The sequence below is a fragment of the Hordeum vulgare genome, chromosome 7H, assembly GCF_904849725.1.
Source record: "Hordeum vulgare subsp. vulgare chromosome 7H, MorexV3_pseudomolecules_assembly, whole genome shotgun sequence".
Classification (NCBI taxonomy): domain Eukaryota; kingdom Viridiplantae; phylum Streptophyta; class Magnoliopsida; order Poales; family Poaceae; genus Hordeum; species Hordeum vulgare.
The window spans coordinates 591,100,000-591,121,231 of record NC_058524.1 but is presented as its reverse complement, the minus strand read 5'-3'; the positions used below and the strand labels follow the sequence as shown (position 1 = coordinate 591,121,231).

At 41.3% G+C, this 21,232-nt stretch overlaps 1 non-coding gene across 1 annotated transcript; it reads left to right on the top strand.

The window, feature by feature from the left end:
* Window positions 1–273: 273 nt before the first annotated feature.
* On the top strand, window positions 274–412 carry LOC123414462. The gene has a single exon (XR_006614425.1). It is a non-coding gene; the product is annotated as a small nucleolar RNA Z247 (small nucleolar RNA).
* The last annotated feature ends 20,820 nt before the right edge of the window (window positions 413–21,232 follow it).

Sequence of the window (21,232 nt, the reverse complement as noted above, 5' to 3'; positions counted from 1 at the left end):
TCAACTACGCCAGATCAATCTGGTATGCGCAGCAACAGCAGGTACAAGGATACCTCATGGGATCTCTCTCTCGAGAGGTTCTCGCGCAAGTGGCAATGCTTCAGACGCCGGCCGAGGTATGGACTTCCATCCACGCCATGTTCGCTGCACAAACACAAGCCCAAAAGATCCACCAGGATGGCCCTCACCAATCTGTAAAAAGGTAATCTAACCATGGTAGAATATCCTGGAAAGATCAAAACCCTCACCGATGAAGTTGCCTGCGCCGGTGCACCGCTTGGAGATGCTGAGATCATCTCTCACGTCATCGCCGGCCTCGACATCGACTACAATCCCGTGATCTCCGCCTTGGCCGCACGGGTCGAACCGGTCACGGTCCAGGAGCTCTACAGCCAGCTTCTAAGCTTCGACGCCCGGCTCAGTATGCTGCAGGGATCCAGTCTACGTCAATCCTCTGTCAACGCCGCCTCCCGCAGACGTGGCCGTGGGCGTGGACAGCAAGGACGCGGGCGCGGAAGCGGCGGTGGAGGACGCGTCGGACACCAGGGCCAGCCTCGCCCTGGTAGTACTGGTGACCGCGGCGGCGGTGATCGCGGCGGTGGCTACACCAACGGCTACAACGGCGGCGGCTACAACAACAATCGCCGACCAAGGTACCAACTCTACAAGAAGCCGGGCCACGAAGTCATTGACTGCTGGCACCGGTATGATGAGGACTACACACCCGAGACACGCCAAGCTGCTGCCGCCACACGAGAACACGGTGGAGCCGATGGTGAGACGGTTTGGTACGCCGACTCCGGCGCCACAGATCATGTTACAAATGAGCTAGAGAAGCTGGCTCTCCGGGAGAGGTACGACGGCAACGATCAGATTCACACCGCAAGTGGTGGAGGTATGGATATTCTTCACATTGGGCAATCCTCTATTAATTCCCCTAGTCTCAAACGTGACCTTGTTCTTAAAGATGTTCTCCATGTTCCACAAGCCGATAAGAACCTAGCCTCCATGTCACGTTTGACATACGACAACAATATCTTTTTTGAAACTCATCCTACCTATTTTTTCATTAAGGATCGGGCAACGAGGGAACTCATCCATCGCGGTAGATGCATTGGAGGACTATACCCCATCACATCAAGAGTCTTTAATCGACAGCGTCGTCGCCAAGTTTACTCCACCACCAAGCCGTCACTAGCCAGATGGCACCAGAGATTAGGGCATCCTTCCTCAAATATAGTTAAGCAAGTAGTCAATAAAGGCAATCTTGCATTGTCAAATAGCTCAAATACAGAGTCTGTTTGTGAAGCTTGTCAATGTGCCAAGAGTCACCAACTTCCCTATCCTTTGTCAAATAGTGTGCCTCATGCTCCTTTAGAGCTTATTTTCAGTGATGTATGGGGTCATGCAAGAGATTCTTTTGGTAGAAAGAAATATTATGTCAGTTTCATCGATGATTACAGCAAGTTCACGTGGTTCTATTTGCTCAAAAACAAATCTGAAGTTTTTTCTGTCTCTCAAGAATTCCAAACACTTGTGGAAAGACAATTTGATAAAAAGATTCTTGCAGTCCAAAGTGACTGGGGAGGAGAGTATGAAAAACTTAACTCCTTTTTTCGTAGCATTGGGATTATTCACCATGTCTCTTGTCCCCATGCTCATCAACAAAATGGCTCGGCCGAACGAAAACACCGCCATATTGTTGAAGTTGGTCTATCCCTTCTAGCTCACGCATCCATGTCACTTAAATATTGGGATGAGGCCTTTATCACAGCCACATACCTTATCAATCGTTTACCTAGTCGAGTCATTGGCAACACTACCCCATTAGAATGCTTGTTTCATCAAAAACCAGACTATAGTTCTCTCAAAATCTTTGGGTGTGCATGTTACCCCAATCTTCGTCCCTATAACCATCATAAACTAGAGTTTCGATCCACCCAATGTGTGTTCCTTGGTTATAGTAATCTCCACAAAGGCTACAAGTGTCTACACATCTCATCCGGTCGTATTTATATTTCCCGTGATGTTATCTTTGATGAAACAATTTTTCCCTTTGCGAAACTCCATCCTAATGCGGGAGCTCTTTTGCGTGCCGAAATCTCCCTCCTTTCCGAGCCTATTCCATCTTCCAGTCACGGGGGTGAATTAATTAGGACTAATCCTGTGAAAAATATCTTTGAATCTGCTGAAACTGATGCTGAAAATGCAGCTACACGGCGTTATTTCATGTCTCCAGATGCAGCCAAATCCGTCGCGGAACTCCAAGTAGATCCTCTGGCTGCTGCAGCTCCTGACGGTAGGCGATCCGAGGCTGCCAGTCAGCCCGACGCGGAGCCCCAGGCAGATTCTCCCGCGCCACCCGCCAGCACACCACGTGCGGTAACCGCCCGCGTCAGCGCCGCGCCAACCGCCCGCAACCGCGTGGCCGACAGCGCCCCACCCGCGGTCAGCTGCGTCGCGCCAACGTCCGCGCCAACCACCTGCGTCGGCAGATCCGAGGCGGATTCTCCCCCGCCAACTGACAGCGCCCCACCTGCAGCGTCCAACCGCGCCAGCACCGCCCTCGACGCGATCCCAGGCGTGGCGCCCGTTGGCTCCACCAACAGTGAGCCGCCTTCTGCTCCTGTTGCTGCGGGGGCCAGCCCGACCGCCTCGCTTGGATCTTCTGCGGCTGACCTCTCTGTGGACAGTTCTGCCGCAACTACACCCCCTCCTCGCCATACACAGTCTCGGTCAGGTATTGTCAAGGACAAGAAATATACAGACGGTACAACCAGGTATGACACACACAAACGTGCTTTCCTCACAAGTACTGGTGAACAAATAACCTTGCATGATGCACTTGCTCACAAGGAGTGGAAGAAAGCCATGGATGTTGAGTATGATGCATTAATACAAAACAAAACATGGCGGTTAGTCTCACCCAAGCAAGGTGCCAATGTGATAGATTGCAAATGGGTATATAAAATCAAGAAAAGAGCTGATGGTAGTATAGACAGATACAAAGCTAGACTGGTTGCAAAAGGGTTTAAACAAAGGTTTGGTATTGATTATGAGGATACTTTCAGCCCTGTTATTAACTCAACCACTATTCGACTTGTACTGTCTATTGCTATTTCCATAGGTTGGAGCCTACGACAGCTAGACGTCCAGAACGCGTTTCTTCATGGTGTTCTTGAGGAAGAAGTGTTCATGCGGCAACCACCAGGGTATGAAAATAAGAACACAGCACATCATGTCTGCAAATTGGATAAAGCTTTGTATGGGTTGAAGCAGGCCCCAAGAGCCTGGTATTCCAGGTTAAGTACACAATTACAAAAACTTGGGTTCACACCATCAAAGGCAGATACCTCCCTATTATTTTACAGTAAGAACAATGTTACTATATTTGTTCTTGTCTATATTGATGATATAATTGTTGCCAGTTCTAGTCCAGTTCTAGTCCAGATGCTACAACTTGTTTGCTTAAAGATCTAAAGCTAGAGTTTGCTCTCAAGGATCTAGGAGATCTTCACTACTTTCTTGGAATCGAGGTAAAGAAGGTAAAAGATGGTATCCTTCTTACACAAGAAAGGTACACTACTGATATTCTCAAAAGAATAGGCATGGAAAAATGTAAGTCAGTTAGTACACCTATCTCTACCTCAGAAAAACTCACCATTGAGAGTGGAGAAGCACTTGGGCCAGAGGATGCAACGAACTATAGGAGTATTGTAGGCGCATTGCAATATTTGACTCTCACACGGCCTGATATTTCATACTCTGTTAACAAAGTATGTCAATATTTACATGCCCCTACTACTTCTCATTGGACAGCAGTAAAAAGAATTTTGAGGTATCTCAAGTTTATAGAAGGCCTTGGTCTTCAAATTGTAAAATCTCCATCTATGCTTGTGTCAGCCTACTCTGATGCAGACTGGGCAGGATGTGCTGATGACAGAAGATCAACAGGTGGTTTTGCTGTATTTCTGGGAACAAATCTTGTGTCATGGAGTGCAAGGAGGCAAGCAACCGTCTCAAGGTCTAGTACTGAGGCTGAGTATAAGGCTTTAGCAAATGCAACAGCTAAGGTAATGTGGATTCAGACTTTGCTACATGAACTCGGAATCAAGGTACCTCAGGCTGCCAGGTTATGGTGTGACAATCTTGGTGCAACCTATCTCTCAGCTAATCCTGTTTTTCATGCAAGAATAAAACATATTGAGGTTGATTTCCACTTTGTCAGAGAAAGGGTAACGCGCAAATTGCTTGATATATAAGGTTTATTCCAACAGGCGATCAACTTGCTGATGGGTTCACCAAACCGCTTACAATGAAGAGGCTAGATGAGTTTAAGTACAATCTCAACCTTACTAAATAGGGTTTAGATTGAGGGGGAGTGTTAGACATATTGTATAGGATACGGTTGTTAGTTGATGTATCTTAAACCGATTCTATCTCTTCTCTTGATCTCCCTTATCTCATGTAACCTCTTGATAGATCTTGTCTTGTACTCCAAGATATTGGTGATATAAATATATTGCGGCCCGAGACAAAGGGTTCTACGCTTCATCACACTCATTACTTTGTCCATGCATGCGTATGTTTCAAAGTTAGATTAATGTATGCGTTTAGAATTACAGAATTTGATCTCTAGAAATTAAAAAAAAAATCAAGGAATATTCATGATGTGTGCCCCTTCTGTAGTAGGAAGGTTTAGTTGATACAATTGAATTGTTTCACATTTTCTTTATGGCAATTGATGATTAAAAATAAAGTGTTAATATTTCTTCGCTCTAGTAAGATATACTTTTTTTGCAGGATATAAGATGTACTTTATCAACCTAGGCTACTACCCCTTAATAATCTAGATCCCTCTCTGCATGATTTTCTAAGTCTTACATTGAGCAAAATGTTGCCCCCCCCCCTATGTTAAAATTCTGGCTCCGTCCCTGCCGACGGGTTTTCTATAACAAGGGTGTTGTAGGCATACTTGGACGTATCCCGACAGTTTTTCTACCCCGACGGTTATCTATCAACATTCGGTGTAGGATGATCTATACCAACGATGGCCGTCGGCATAGATAAGACTGTCGGGACAAAGTTTTATTTCGGTAGTGTGCGTGCACCCCATCCCTAAGATAGATAATAGTGAAGTATGCCTTCCCCTACGATAGATAGTGGTACTAGTTCTTCTTCGGCGAGGTCGTTTCTTCTCCCGCGAGATGACTGACGTAACAAATAAATTCAGTTAGGTACCTGAAAATTACCCAAACTGTACATGTATACATTAGTGAGGCGTCTACGTTCCTACTTACTACTCCACGGGCAGACGCTGATTGATTAACACAACCGATCATACGTGTGCCGCCGTGCTGCTCTGGGCGGCTTGGCCCCCGACGCCATTAACCCGGGTCCATACAAATTCCTGGCTGGCCGGACGGCCTTCTGCGGGCACGTGGCGTCGTCTATCCGGAACAGTACGTCGACCGCGACCGCTCCGGCGATGCCGTAAGCGGCAGGGCACGCGCGCAACAAGACATGCATCGTCTTTTCGCTTCGGACAGTGACCTATACTTGTCATTGTTCTCCAGTGAACTATCTGCCCGCCTCTCTGAAATTTAAGCTGAAATCTGGAAGAAGTCTATGCGCCGTACGTGTGTCAGCCTCCGAAAAAAGATGTTAAATCGGAGGGTGCACGACTGCACGTACGCCATAGACATGCACATCCACGTCGAGACGTTTAGCCATAATTGCGAAGAGCAACTTCAACCAGACGATCTAAAATAACGCATGTTTTATTCGTGTTTTGTCTGTTTAAATCGGTATGTCCGCTTTGTTTTTTGTTGGATCGGTTATGCATCTAACGCGCTGACATATTTTTGGTCCGCGCTACAGATTTACGATTATTTTTTTAATCTGTTTTTTATCAAAAGCCACATAAAATTTAATTCTAGATTAACAAATGTTTAATAAATTATAAAACATTGCATACTTTAAGAACCACATAAACATCTCATAGTTTAACATTAAATTGGCTCAAATACTTTTAATTTTTTTGTCAATACATATATAGATTACCAATATTAATCCACATATGCTCAATCAAATCATTTTGCAGCTGCATGTGACTTTGTCAATCACGCATCTTATGATGAAACTTGGTGAACTGTGCGAACATTGTCACTCCCTCATGTTCGGGCATAACAGTGTCATCCTGAAACTGAAACTCTTGATCATATTATGTATAATCACACAAACTGTCATCACCTCCCACAACTTTTTTGTGCTCCAAGTTCTAGTAGGATACCGAACGATGCCCCCATCAAGATTGAAGAACGCCAAAGGCACGCTGTACATCCTTTCTAGCATTCTCTTGTTCTTGTGCAAATCTCTTTCTCTTCTCTCCTACAGGGTTGCAAATTGTCTTGACAAGATTAGTCCACTCTGGATAGATACCGTCAGCTAGATAGTATTCATTGTTGTATTAGTGGCCATTGATCTCAACATTGACCTTCGGGAAATTGCCTTCTGTCATCTTAGAAACACCGGAGAGAGCTGGAGCACAATGATATCGTTGCGAGATCTGGCCGTGTCAAATAAAGAGTGACAAATCCAGAGACCTTGGAAAGCAACGGCCTCAAGTATGACAGTGCAAGCTCGGACATGGACCTTATACTGTCCCTGCCAAGCAGAAAAAAACTCATCGTCAGTGACCATCTCTACCTTGCAAGCAAAGCGTTGAACAACTTGCGGGCGTCGTGGCTGTGAAGAGCCTCACGCCCCATCGAGACAAGGTAGCGGAGCTGGGCGGCGACGACGGGAGATGAGGCGGCCAGGAGGGTGATCTATCTATGGACGGATGGCTAGCGGCGTTAGCGGAAGTGGGCGGCGGCGGTGGGAGGCGGGCCGGACGAGTTAGTTGTAGACGAAGGAGGAAGAGGAGACTGACGTATGTGTCACCGACTGGTGGGCCAGGGAAAGAGAAGGGCGGACGTCGCGGGCATCCGCACCGTGTTCGCTCCGATGTAAATGTGACCCAAATTTATACTTGAAATAGATCGTGGGCAGACAAAAACAAACGTTCATCGTCGTGTTAGGCCCTGTTTTGTGTCTTTGGTGACTTAAACGGCCACGTGTGGACGAAATAGATGGCCGGGTTGCTCTAACCATCCATATAGATATACATCACATTGGTGCCACATCATCAGGTAGCATTAAATGACCATGGATGCATGCATGTACAGGCGTAAACAGTGGAGCGATGCCCTGGTCGCCGGGGCACGGCCGGGGAAACAGACCCTCCGCCCCACCTGTACCGCACGCTCCCTTCATTTGAAGCTACGATCGGCGTCCGATTCCACGGTGCTGTACGTACGCAGTCAAAATTCTCTGACCACTTCCTGCACTCTCTCGCAGGCTATAGAAACGCCATCCCACTCGTCCATTGGCAAGCCTGTTCAGTCTATCGCTCAGTCAAGCTGAAGCCGTGCGTGTGGCTTGAAGGAGCTCGCTGTGGCTGAGAACTTCGTGCGTCCAGAGAGGGACTGAGGAGTGAGGAGGGGGGTCGACGATGGCGAGCAGTATCCAGAGAGCGTCGTTCCTGCTCCAGGTCGTCCGGAGCTCGTCCCGCTCCCGCAAGAGGGAGGGCGTCTTCTCCGAGGCCGCGCCCTGGCAGCAGCCTATCTCCGGCTCCGGCAGGGCGCCCCCGCCGCGGCCGCCGGCGAAGCTAGACACCATCGTTGAGGAAGAGTACAACTCCACCATGATGATGCACGACGGCGGCTTCCAGGGCATGGTCTCTTCTTCTTCATCGTCTTCCACATCGGCTTCAACGCCGCCGTCCTCGTCCATGGCCGCGGCCGGGGTCCCCAGAGCCTACCGTTTCTCCGCTCCGGCCACCGGCGCGCAGCCGGCCCGTTGTTAATCGATCGACGTCGTCGGTTTTTAAGGCCAGCGTGGACGGTATATTTTTGCGAAATTAACCGCGTTTATAAGTTGCGAGAGGGCCATAATAATCAACCCGAGATTAGCTACGTAAGCGATGCTTTATGTATCATGTATACTTGACGAATTAAGCATTCTATATGCATGTTTCCCGCGTTTAGACGCGTGGATGTAAAACGTATTTATGTTAAGGAGGACAACGGCGACCATATGTGATGCTTTATATTTTCTCTGTTTCTAAATACTTATAGCTGAGACCAGAGGCGGAGGACGAAAAAAAATTAAGGTGTGGCGAAGTCTTAAAAAAAGAATTCTTTTAATGCAAATCGAAAGAGTCAATACACATTACACATAAAAACCAAATACAACAAAAATATAAACATGTTTAAATAAAAAACAACTTAAAACATACCGATAATGAAGCTTTCAATGACGTCTAGAAGACCCAGGTAATGTCAATCCTCTACCCTCATTCTGAAAATCTTACTTAATTTTATCAAGTTCAATACTTTTGAAGATCTCTCGCTCAATACTCTCTCTGTCACGGTTTAGAGGACACGCTTGAAAAATCACTAGGATCAAGGTAGTCACCGATTGGTTGTGAGATGTAGCGGGTGTAGATGCTAATGCGCCTAATCAACTGAGAAAATACTAGTACTAATGCTTGAGCAGTAAATTGGGATGAAACATGCATGAGTAGTACCAGTACTAATTAATAAGAATAATTGCTTTCGCATCTTAAACCTTGTTTATTTTAAAAACGCACGCAAGTTTAACCGTGTCTTCTGAACCGTGACGGAGGAAATATAACAAACCATCAAGTCATTAAGTCATCCAGCGATGTGGTGGGCACGGGGCAGGTACGCACCAGGTATCCAGGCTGGCCTCTTTTGGTTGTGTTAATTGAGACATTGAGTCATTAGTTATTAGCACTACTAGTATTAATTTTTTTTTTCTTCTCCAAATCAAGGTATGGCAAGTGCCATACCTTGCCCACCGGGGAGCTCCGCCAGTGGCTGAGACAACTATACGTAGTTGGATAAGCTGAGACAACTATACGTAGTTGGAGAGAACTAGTGTAGTTTTTCTAATTATAAGTATTTAGATACATAGAAAGTATGTATAATGCATGTATAATGATCAAAGTGGCATAAGGTCCATTTTCCCTTCAATGCAACTATTTATCTGCATGTGCATGTGCATATAAACAAAGTGGCATGAGCAAGACATAGCCTTAATTATGTTTATGTACTCACTACTGGAAGATTAGCTGCATACTCCCTCAGTCCTAAAATAATTGTCTTAACTTTACACTAGTTCTAGTATAAAGTTGTATTAAGCTTAAGACACTTATTTTGGAATGGAGGGAGTATATGGGTGCAGCTGCGCTTGCTTTCGCTCGCTTAATTTAGTTAGCCTCTTATCTTCCAAAGTTCCGAACGAAAAACTTAGCACATCTCATGGTATACAATCGATTTTTATTTTTTTGCGGGTGGTATACAATCGATCAATCTAATATTTCTTTGCTTTGATATAGAGTGTCTACTGATAAATTAAATTTCCATACAAACTTAGCGCATATCCAAGCATGGAGGTGAGAATGCATGGTTGCGGCAGATTTTAGTACTAGATTTCCTAGAATTGGATGCGGTATTCTACTAGATTTTGATGCCGTATTATAGGATTGCGGCAGATTTTCTAGGAAATCGTTTTAGCAAAATTTTGAGTGTCCTCTCGATTCTATCATTACTTTTTCAATTTTTAAACAAATGCGCACACAGTTTTTTGGAGAAGTCCGTTAACAACTTCACAATTACAGGAGCAGCTTTTACAGTTATACTATCAGTTGGTAAATTTCAGGAACATGGTAAATTTCAGGAACATTGTTTTCACAATGCATTGCTTGATTATTTGTAAAGTATGATCTCTTTAATAACTAGATGATGCCCCGCGCGTTGCTACGGAACTCAAGCCAATAAAATCATAAGATAAACAATAGAAATTTTTATATAATCATAATTGGTAGTTACATGAGAAACATAAACATATGTAAGGCCTCTTTGCCAACTGATTACTTGAACATGTGTTAGTTTGTTCCTTTGATGTTTGGCTAGACTGGCTTTGCTTTTTATTGTTTTGTACAATGCTGAGTGACATTCTGCTGTCTTACCAATGACATAGATACATGTCCTTGTCGACATGACAAAACAAATATCTACACACACAACATGAGATGAAGCGAGTTAATTTTAGTAGACTAATGCAGCCTCAGGATGTTGGTATTGCTGCTAAAAAATAGTAATCAGGTAATAGAATAATCAATGTCAAAAATTAATAATCTAAATGAATTCCAGCGACACAAACCATACAACCAAAACTATATTCAGCTCCCTTAGTGTGTGAGAGCGCCCGCCTAAATTAGGCTACTCCCCTTTAGTCTTTTCAGGTCTCAAAGCAGTACCTCTTTTCCAGGTTGAATGTGTCGAACATCATCTTCTGGTCCTCCACTACAAAAACAATAATGTTATTTACAGATAAAATGTACTCTAGCTTGTGAGGGAAAGGAATGATAGGAAGTTGTCCAATGTCTAAACACTGGTTTGAACGTGTTGGCATTGTAGATTCAGTAACAACTCCATCATGTTGTAGAGCAGAGAGCAAAAATCTCATTGCCAATGTCAAGAATAGACAATGAAATCTACACTCAACATACAGATTAGAATCATTCTGAAGTCTGAACTGTTAAACATGTTCACATAGCAACCAAAATCCAGTTTCAGCATCATCAATAATTAATTTATTTTATCATGCCAAACAGAGCTGTGCATACCTGACACTCATGATGTCAATGTCAGGTATATATTTCTTCATGTACTTCTGCCCTTTTTAGACGAAACACTCGGTGTCTTTCACAACTGATGATTGCCCCTTGTAGTAATTAACTGAACATTGTTCTATTTTCTCAACCATATTCAACAGGGATTACCTCATCACCAAGCCATGTGTTGAACTGCTGATTACATAATCAGTGGACAGCAAGATATGTGAGGCTCGTGCAGAATCTGCATCCACTTCCAGCTTGCTACCTTGGTATAAAATTTCGTAGAGGGCCTGCAAGGAAGCGTTTAGAAATCTAGCAAATACATAATCATGTGCCACAAACCTGATACAGCCTATGTTATTGCAAAATCTAGGAACCGTGTCTTATTTAGGATAACTAATTGGAACAATACAACCAGGATTACATGGCATTTTTATTGACAACGGTGAGGAGGACATCGTCGCCTCTGTCGCGTTTCGGCCGGATGCCGGTCAGATAGAGTGCGCTCCTGGTCATGAGCGCCTGCTCATCCACCTCCATGGCCGGTGCCTCACCGTAACAGATGGGATGGAGATACCACCCATGGAGCTTGGTGCGGTGATATTCGAGAGTCTCCCGCCAATGGGGAAGAAGAAGATGTAGTAGCATCAGCAGATTCGGGCAGAGGCAGAGCTCGTATCAGCAGGGCAGCTGACCACATCAATTGGTCCAGAGTGGTAGATGAATTGCGCGTGCTAGATGTTCAACAACCAATAACCCACGGCAAGGCGCATGGAGGTGGCAGAAGGAGGTGAGACCGTGAGAGCAGAGGCGTGGTGCGCCACCATGCATCTTGAGCGACACAGAGAGACAGATGGAGGCATCGAGAGAGATGTAGGATCATGAGAGAGGGGAGTTGAGGGAGTAATAACCCGCAGAAGAGGAAATCCTTGATTGATTTGTCAGTTACGGGAGGCGGAATAGGAATCGCAAGGATGCGAAGAGATCGGGGAAGCGAACGGACGACTTGTTTGCGGTGGAACCGGACATGGAGCTAAAAAAAATTCTCTCGCTGTTAGCTGACATGGCTGCCGTGGGAACTATTTTTCTGAGATGACATGGTGGATGACGTGGATAGGCTGCATGTTAAGAGATAGGCTAGTGGGAGGCTCCTATTTAGATATAGAAGATTATGTAATATTTGTTTAAACAAACGAACAATTCTAAATAATATCTGAAAACATTTCTGGAATGCGTACACACTTTTTAATTGTGTGGCATTTTCTACAATTGTAAACAGTTTTTTAGTTTTTTAAGTTTTTTTCAAAATACATGAACACTTTTTAAAAATCATGAGAATAATTTTCAAAATTACATGCACATCTTCCAAAATATGCGAATATTTTTATATACTTTAATGTTTTTCTAAAAAAATTCTTGATTTTATTTTAGCTTTACATCAATATTTTCTTTTACTTTACAAAAACATTATATCTTAAAGTATAAAATATATAATAAAATGAAAAAGAAATGTAAGAAAAAGAAAATAATTCCGTCCATGCCCCTATATGATTTTTTAGGTGCGCGTAAGTGCTCCCGATGCTTTCTCAGATCACAGGGTGTTGTCACTGAACGGGCCAGCCCAATGCGCGCACATATAGGCGGCAGCAGCATAACGCTGGCGTAGAGCGATGTATACCATGGCTACTGTTAAACACATAAGTTGCCGTATCTTTTTTCTTTTTTGACAATCATCGTATCTTGTAGCACTTTACCCCTCTCTAGGTTTTTTTTCAGAAGTAAAAAAACATGCGAAGATATATCTAATAAATAAACCCCAACATCCTTAAATGCAGGATATGATAAATGAATAATATTTGTGTAAATATTTGCTGAAAATTTCGACTTTCTCTAAAAACAGAGATTTTTTGGTCATAAATTGTAAATTGTCATCTTTACTAAAAGATTTATGAGTATACACAACCACATATCTATTTTCTATTTCGTGTTTTCAGTTGCAAATTGTGTTACAGAAAATGGCAAGGGTTAGAATGCATGCTCCGAGCCATTAAGGTAAGATGGCCCACAAAATCTTGAAGACGAATGTGGTACCATAGAAGATTGAGACCTCCTATTTGGCGCTTTCAGGCACAAGGCACCGGAAGGTTCTTTGCGAGCTGCTAGTTTTTTCTGTCTGTTATTTCCTACCTTACTAAGTCGGCCACTAGTTTTTATATAAAATTAAATAATTTTTGAAGTCAACAAATTAAAAAAATCATGACTTGGAAAAAATTCAATTCTAAAAAGAGGTGTGCTTCGGTAGAATCCCCCCTCCACAAACCATAGAAGGAGAACGTATACCCACCTTGTATTGTACATTACAGGTTGCCATACGTGTAATATGAGATGCGTATACGTATGGTATGTAGTGTATAAAAGTGTACAATACAAGGTGGGTGTACGTTTTCCTTTCTACGTTTTGTGAGGGGGAGGGGCGGTCTACCGGAGCAAAAGTGTTCTAAAAATGTTCATGAATTTCAAAAAGATTTCATTGATTCAAAAACATTACGGATTTCATAAATCTTAACAAAATAGGAAAAGTTTATGAATTTTCAAAATGTTTAGGAATTTCAAAGGAATTCAAGAGTTTAAATAAATAAATGATTTAAAAAATATTGCGAATTTGAGAAAAGTTTGCTGGTTCTGCGGATTTAACAAATGTTCATGAATTAATAAAAAGTTTTCATATTGCAAAAAAGTTTATAGGATTTAAAAAAAGGTCAAGTATTTCAGAAAAAATCACGATTTTTTATAAAACAAACACAGGTGCCGCATATTTGTAAAAAGAGCTGTAATGCATTTTAAAAAGTTTGTGGATTTCCAAAAATTTACAAATTGGAAAAAATTAACCATGGATATAAGTTGACGAATGTCAAAATAATTTACAAATTTAAAAAGTTTGTGGATTTCAAATAATATTCTTCAATTGAAATAAGTTTCTGAATTTTTGAGAAGTTATCAAATTTGAAAAGTTCACTAATTTTTTATAGAAAGAAAGTGAAAAATAAAAGCAATTGAAAAAAGGAAAAGGAAAAAATAAAAGGAAAAAGGGAAAATATACTACGGAACCTGGTCCTGAATTAAAAAGGCCGAAGATTCCCAATACAGGGCTGGAATGGTTCCCAAAACCAGGATAAGCCTACCTCAAACTGCATTAACATTTTCTTCGCTAGTGTGCGCCAAATATGAATAGGACGTTAGCACGTTAAGCATTTAGGAGCCAAAATGTTAAAGCTCACAATTTAAAGGCTGATTATCATGTTTGGTTAGGCCAGCCCGATGACTATTTTTCGTCCATGTAAACAATTGTGACGATTTAACAAAGCTTCGCTATATTTTCTCAAAAGAAAATTGATCAAGTGAAGCAAAAGTTGATGAAGCGAAGCTTTTGGCGAACTGAGAGTACGCATGTCATTAGCTTACATACATGAACCTGCAAAAGAAAAACAGCTTACATACATGGGGATCAACTTGAGTTTCAAAGCCATAGGAAAAATACAGGCCGGTGTTCCTAGACTACCGAACAAGCAAGTTAATGAGAACACCAAATTTAGCTCTCATGCCCGATAAACTCCTCTCCCGACCCCCTCGCGCCGTTACTCCAGGGCGACGACAGGGGGATAATATCCCAATGCCGTCCCAAACCCACCCCAACAGATCCTGCCGGCATTGGCCGTGATGACGGGGGCGCCCGATGCCGAACGCGCGAGGGAAGGAGTATATGCACTAGTGGAAAACAGGCCTTTGGCCGGGACCATTTAGTCCCGGCCTGCCTCTGGGCCGGGACTAAAGGCCCGGCCACGTCGCCCCAATTCTCAATGCCTCCCACGAGGCTTTAGTCCCGGCCCGTAAGGAGCCTTTAGTCCCGATTTGTGTCCCAAACGGGACTAAAGGGCTACGCGGTGGGCAGTGGTGGTGGCAACCGTTCGTATCCCCCTTTAGTCCCGGTTGGTGGCTCAACCCGGGACTAAAGGACTAACACGTGGCCTGCCGTAGTGGTGGCAACCGTTGGTATACCTCTTTAGTCCCGGTTGGTGGCTCAACCGGGACTAAAGGCCTAACACGTGGCCTGCCGTAGTGGTGGCAACCGTTGGTATACCTCTTTAGTCCCGGTTGGTGGCTCAACCCGGGACTAAAGGCGCAAAACGGTTTGCATCCCGCGTCGTTTCGGGCGATGAAAAGTACGAACCGAAGCGTACAGTCGCCATATCTCTGTTTCTTCTTCTCTCTCGCGTCGCCCTCTCTGTTCTTCTCCTCTCTTCTTCCGTTCTCTTCTTCCACCATGCCAACTAGCTTTCATGAGGTGCTCGCACATGGCACGACCAAGCTCCATGTCGTGTACACGAACCTGAGCAGGGAGGTGCCGTTTTTTCTTCAACAGTTGAAGGAACGATGGTTTGACCACGCAGCGGATCATGAGAAGTTCTTGGGGCTTGATTTAGAGTACACGGCCGATCAACGCGGTGTTGCCGTCATCCAACTATGCTTCGCACGCCATGTCTTGATCTTCCAATGGGCGAGGTAAGTTTTGAGGCTTTCTTTGATCCAAGATGATGACACTGTAAGTTTATTTGTTTCAATCATAGTTGGTTCCCTTCAAATAGTTGTAGTGAAACAATTTTGATTAGTTGAAGGGGAGCACAATCTAATTGGAATAGTGTTCCATAATCTCAAAAATCGTATTAGAATCAACTAGTGTTTAACATGTTTCATTGGAATCATAGTTGGTTCCCTTCAAATAGTTGTAGTGAAATAATTTTGATTAGTTGAAGGGGAGCACAATCTAATTGGAATAGTGCTCCATAATCTGAAAAATCGTATTAGAATCAACTAGTGTTTAATATGTTCCATTGGAATCATAGTTGGTTCCCTTCAAATAGTTGTAGTGAAACAATTTTGATTAGTTGAAGGGGAGCACAATCTAATTGGAATAGTGTTCCATAATCTGAAAAATCGTATTAGAATCAACTAGTGTTTAATATGTTCCATTGGAATCATAGTTGGTTCCCTTCAAATAGTTGTAGTGAAACAATTTTGATTAGTTGAAGGGGAACACAATCTGATTGGAATAGTGTTCCATAATCTGAAAAATCGTATTAGAATCAACTAGTGTTTAATATGTTCCATTGGAATCATAGTTGGTTCGCTTCAAATAGTTGTAGTGAAACAATTTTGATTAGTTGAAGGGAACACAATCTGATTGGAATAGTGTTCCACAATCTGAAAATTTTGATTGGTTCAATATGTTCCATTGAAATCATAGTTGTAGTGATACAATTTTATGCGGTGTTATTTGATCCAAGGTTATGAAAATTGAATATAGCTAGTGATCTCTCTAGGTTCCATTGGATAGCAATATGATATGTCATAGTCATGAAAATTGCATATAGCTAGTGATCTCTCTAGGTTCCATTGGATAGCTATAGTGATCTCTCTAGGTTCCATTGCATATGTTCTATTTGAATCCTAAAGATAATTTTCTCTTTAGTTGTAGTGAAACATGTTTCCTTATTGCAGCAGTATATAACATTTGTTCCATTTTAATTTGTTTCTGTTGCAGGAGTGACAAGCATTGTCCAGAACTCATGGACTTCCTTCGCAGTGGCATCACTTTTGCTTCCGTTGACATAAGGAACGACAAGCTGAAGATGAGGCACAGCTTCGGTATTGAGATACCAGCTGGTTGCCTCGTTGATCTCCAAACGATATTCAGGCTTCGACATGACAGGACTTCGATGACTCATATGGCAGTTGCCTTGATCGACGATTCATATGCTGATATGAAGACCAGTTTCCTAAAGTCTCAGCACAAACTTTGGGAGAAGGGCCCACTTGATGATATCAACATTGAGTATGCAGCAAAAGATGCATACGTTTCATACGAGTTGTACCGCAAGATTCGAGTCGTCCACTATGGCCAGCGTCACCTCGAGGAAGGTGGACATTCTGATTTAGATGATTCAGACGAGTAGTGTTCTCAACGTCGAACACTTGTATATATATCTATGGTAGCTATTATTATGTATTGTTTGGACTAGTATCATGTACTTCTTGGACCAATTTATATATGTCTAGTTTCTGTTTGTGCCATTATAGTTTCCAAATTTGAATGGTTTAGCCCTTTCTAACTTCATTTGCTACTTTTGAATGGTTTAGCCCTTTCTAACTTCATGGTATCATGCATTTCGACCACATATATATACAAAAAGTCTTTAGTTCAAATAAGTTCAAAAAATGAAATCCCTTTTGTAACAGATCTGTTTTTGATTAACACAGTCATTTAAAAATGAAAGACCATTAGTCCCACGTGGCGTGCAGCGGAACCACGTGGCGTGCAGCGGGACCACGTGGCGTGCCGCGGAACCACTTTTGTTGTGGGGGTCGCTTCTCCTTCTTCGAAACCATGCTACTTCGAGAGAGGTTGTCCGTTTTGTACACGAACTGCATGCAGTTTTTGTCGTAGCCCTCTCAACTTTTTAACACATGCTATGTGGGTGAAATGATGATAGCATGCCAACTTTCAACATTTTCAGAGTTCATTTGTAGTGCTTTTCAATTTCAGGGTCAACTAGCTCAAAAAAATAAGTAAATGCACGAAATATACCAAATGAAGTCAGAAATTGTTGAAATTTTGTGTTGTGCCTTAGAATGGTGCATTTTGAACACACAAAAAGTATGGAGTTCAAATAAGTTCAAAAAATGAAATCCCTTTGTAAGAGATGAGTTCTCGTTCGAAACCCTCCTACTTCGAGAGAGATTGTCCGTTTTGTACACGAACTGCATGCAGTTTTTGTCGTAGCCCTCTCAACTTTTTAACACATGCTATGTGGGTGAAATGATGATAGCATGCCAACTTTCAACATTTTCAGAGTTCATTTGTAGTGCTTTTCAATTTCAGGGTCAACTAGCTCAAAAAATAATTAAATGCACGAAATATACCAAATGAAGTCAGAAATTGTTGAAATTTTGTGATGTGCCTTATAATGGTGCATTTTGCACACACAAAAAGTATGGAGTTCAAATAAGTTCAAAAAAATGAAATCCCTTTGTAAGATATGAGTTCTCGTTCGAAACCCTCCTACTTCGAGAGAGATTGTCCGTTTTGTACACAAACTGCATGCAGTTTTTGTCGTAGCCCTCTCAACTTTTTAACACATGCTATGTGGGTGAAATGATTATAGCATGCCAACTTTCAACATTGTCAGAGTTCATTTGTAGTGCTTTTCAATTTCAGGGTCAACTAGCTCAAAAAAAATAAGTAAATGCACGAAATATACCAAATAAAGTCAGAAATTGTTGAAATTTTGTGATGTGCCTTTGAATGGTGCATTTTGAACACACAAAAAGTATGGAGTTCAAATAAGTTCAAAAAAATGAAATCCCTTTGTAAGAGATGAGTTCTCATTCGAAACCCTGCTACTTCGAGAGAGATTGTCCGTTTTGTACACGAACTGCATGCAGTTTTTGTCATAGCCCTCTCAACTTTTTAACACATGCTATGTGGGTGAAATGATGATATCATGCCAACTTTCAACATTTTCAGAGTTCATTTGTAGTGCTTTTTAATTTCAGGGTCAACTAGCTTAAAAAAAAAAGTAAATGCACGAAATATACCAAATGAAGTCAGAAATTGTTGAAATTTTGTGTTGTGCCTTTGAATGGTGCATTTTGAACACACAAAAAGTATGGAGTTCAAATAAGTTCAAAAAAATGAAATCCCTTTGTAAGAGATGAGTTCTCGTTCAAAACCCTGCTACTTCGAGAGAGATTGTCCGTTTTGTACACGAACTGCATGCAGTTTTTGTCGTAGACCTGTCAACTTTTTAACACATGCTATGTGGGTGAAATGATGATAGCATGCCAACTTTCAACATTTTCAGAGTTCATTTGTAGTGCTTTTCAATTTCAGGGTCAACTAGCTCAAAAAATAATTAAATGCACGAAATATACCAAATGAAGTCAGAAATTGTTGAAATTTTGTGATGTGCCTTTGAATGGTGCATTTTGAACACACAAAAAGTATGGAGTTCAAATAAGTTCAAAAAATGAAATCCCTTTGTAAGAGATGAGTTCTCGTTCGAAACCCTGCTACTTCGAGAGATAATAGTTTGGATAGTCAAAATTATTAATTATGAAAATAAAAAATAGTTTTGCATTATTTATTCAATTTGAAACACTTTTCATTATCATAGTTTTTTCAAATTCTCAAATATGCAAAAAGAATTTTAATAAACATAGTTTTTAATTGAAAATAACAAAATAGATAATAGTTTGGATAGACAAAATTATTAATTATGAAAATAAAAAATAGTTTTGCATTATTTATTCAATTTGAAACACTTTTCATTATCATAGTTTTGTCAAATTTTCAAATATGCAAAAAGAATTTTTAATAAACATAGTTTTTAATTGAAAATAACAAAATAGATAATAGTTTGGATAGTCAAAATTATTAATTATGAAAATAAAAAATAGTTTTGCATTATTTATTCAATTTGAAACACTTTTCATTATCATACTTTTGTCAAATTCTCAAATATGCAAAAAGAATTTTTAATAAACATACTTTTTTAATTGAAAATAACAAAATAGATAAGAGTTTGGATAGTAAAAATTATTAATTATGAAAATAGAAAATAGTTTTGCATTATTTATTCAATTTGAAACACTTCTCATTATCGTAGTTTTCTCAAATTCTCAAATATGCAAAAAGAATTTTTAATAAACATACTTTTTTAATTGAAAATAACAAAATAGATAATAGTTTGGATAGTAAAAATTATTAATTATGAAAATAGAAAATAGTTTTGCATTATTTATTCAATTTGAAACACTTCTCATTATCGTAGTTTTGTCAAATTCTCAAATATGCAAAAAGAATTTTTAATAAACATAGTTTTTAATTGAAAATAACAAAATAGATAATAGTTTGGATAGTCAAAATTATTAATTATGAAAATAGAAAATAGTTTTGAATTATTTATTCAATTTCAAAACTTTTCATTATCATAGTTTTGTCAAATTCTCAAATATGCAAAATGAATTTTTAATAAACATAGTTTTTAATTGAAAATAACAAAATAAGTTAATAATTTGGATAGTCAAAATAATTAATTTTGAAAATAGAAAAAAATTGAAACTATATGAGAAATCACAAACAAAATTCAACCTTAATTCACTTTGTATTCAGATTGAATTTTATCCACAATTTCGAATATAGTTTCAATTTTCAGTAAGTTTAGGTCCGTAAGCCTGCTTTAGAAAGGAGCTCGATGGACAAGCTGCGACGGGACTTATAAACAAGTGTTAGTCCCCCTCGCTGGGCGAGGTGGGACTAAACTTATCGTGCAGCCGAGGAGGGGCTTTAGTCCCGGGTGGAGCCACGACCCGGGACTAAAGACCCCCTTTAGTCCCGGCTGGAGCCAAGCACCGGGACTAAAGACCCCCTGCTTCCCGGCCCTTGGTCTGCCCGAAAAGAGGCCTTTAGTCCCGGGGCGTGGCTCCACGCGGGACTAAAGGGGGTCTTTAGTCTCGGCTCGAGCCACGCACCGGGACTATAGATCCACCTATTTAAGCGGGACTTCGAAAATTTCCAACCCAATTCGTCCATTTCTCTTCTTCTTCCTCTCGTTCTCCTGCCCGGCGCGGCACAGCGGCGAACTAACCGACGCCGTCAGGCTGCCCGCCGTCCTCCTCGCCGCCGCCTGCCGTCCTCCTCGCCGTCGGCCGTCCTCCTCGCCGTCGCGCCGTCCTCCTAGCCGTTGCGCCGTGCTCCTCGTCGTCGCGCCATCCTCCGCGCTGTCCTCCTCGCCGCGCGCCGTCGACACCTCCGACCGGTAAGCCCCCCGCCCCCTCCTCCCCAACACTCCGGCTAGTATAGAAGAAAAGAAGAAAAAGGAGAAGAGACGAAGAAAAAGGAGAAGAAAGGAAGAAAAAGGAGAAGAAAAGAAGAAAAAGGAGAAGAAAAGAAGAAAAATAAAAGGATTTTTTGTCATTTAATTCCTATTGTTATTAGGTTTGTGCTAGATTATTAGGGTTAGTAATATTTAGAATTAGGTTAGGGTTACAAGAAGAAGAAATATGAACAAAAATAAGAAAATAAGATTAGGAAAAATAAAAATAAGAAGAGGAGGAGAAGAAAATAAGAAAAAGTGTATATTGTATAGTGTATATGCTTAAGTGTATAGTGTATATAGTGTATAGTGTATAAGAAGAGGAGGAATTTTGCTATAGTGTATATAGTGTATAGTGTATAGTGTATAAGAAAAGAAGGAAAGAAGAGGAGGAGAAGAGAAGAAAAGAAGAGGAGGAGAATAAAAATGAAAATAAGAAGAGGAGGAATTTTGCTATTGTATAGTGTATATGCTTAAGTGTTAATAGTGTTTCTTAGATTATTGCTTAATTTTGCTATTGTATATGCTTAAGTGTTAATAGTTTAATTTT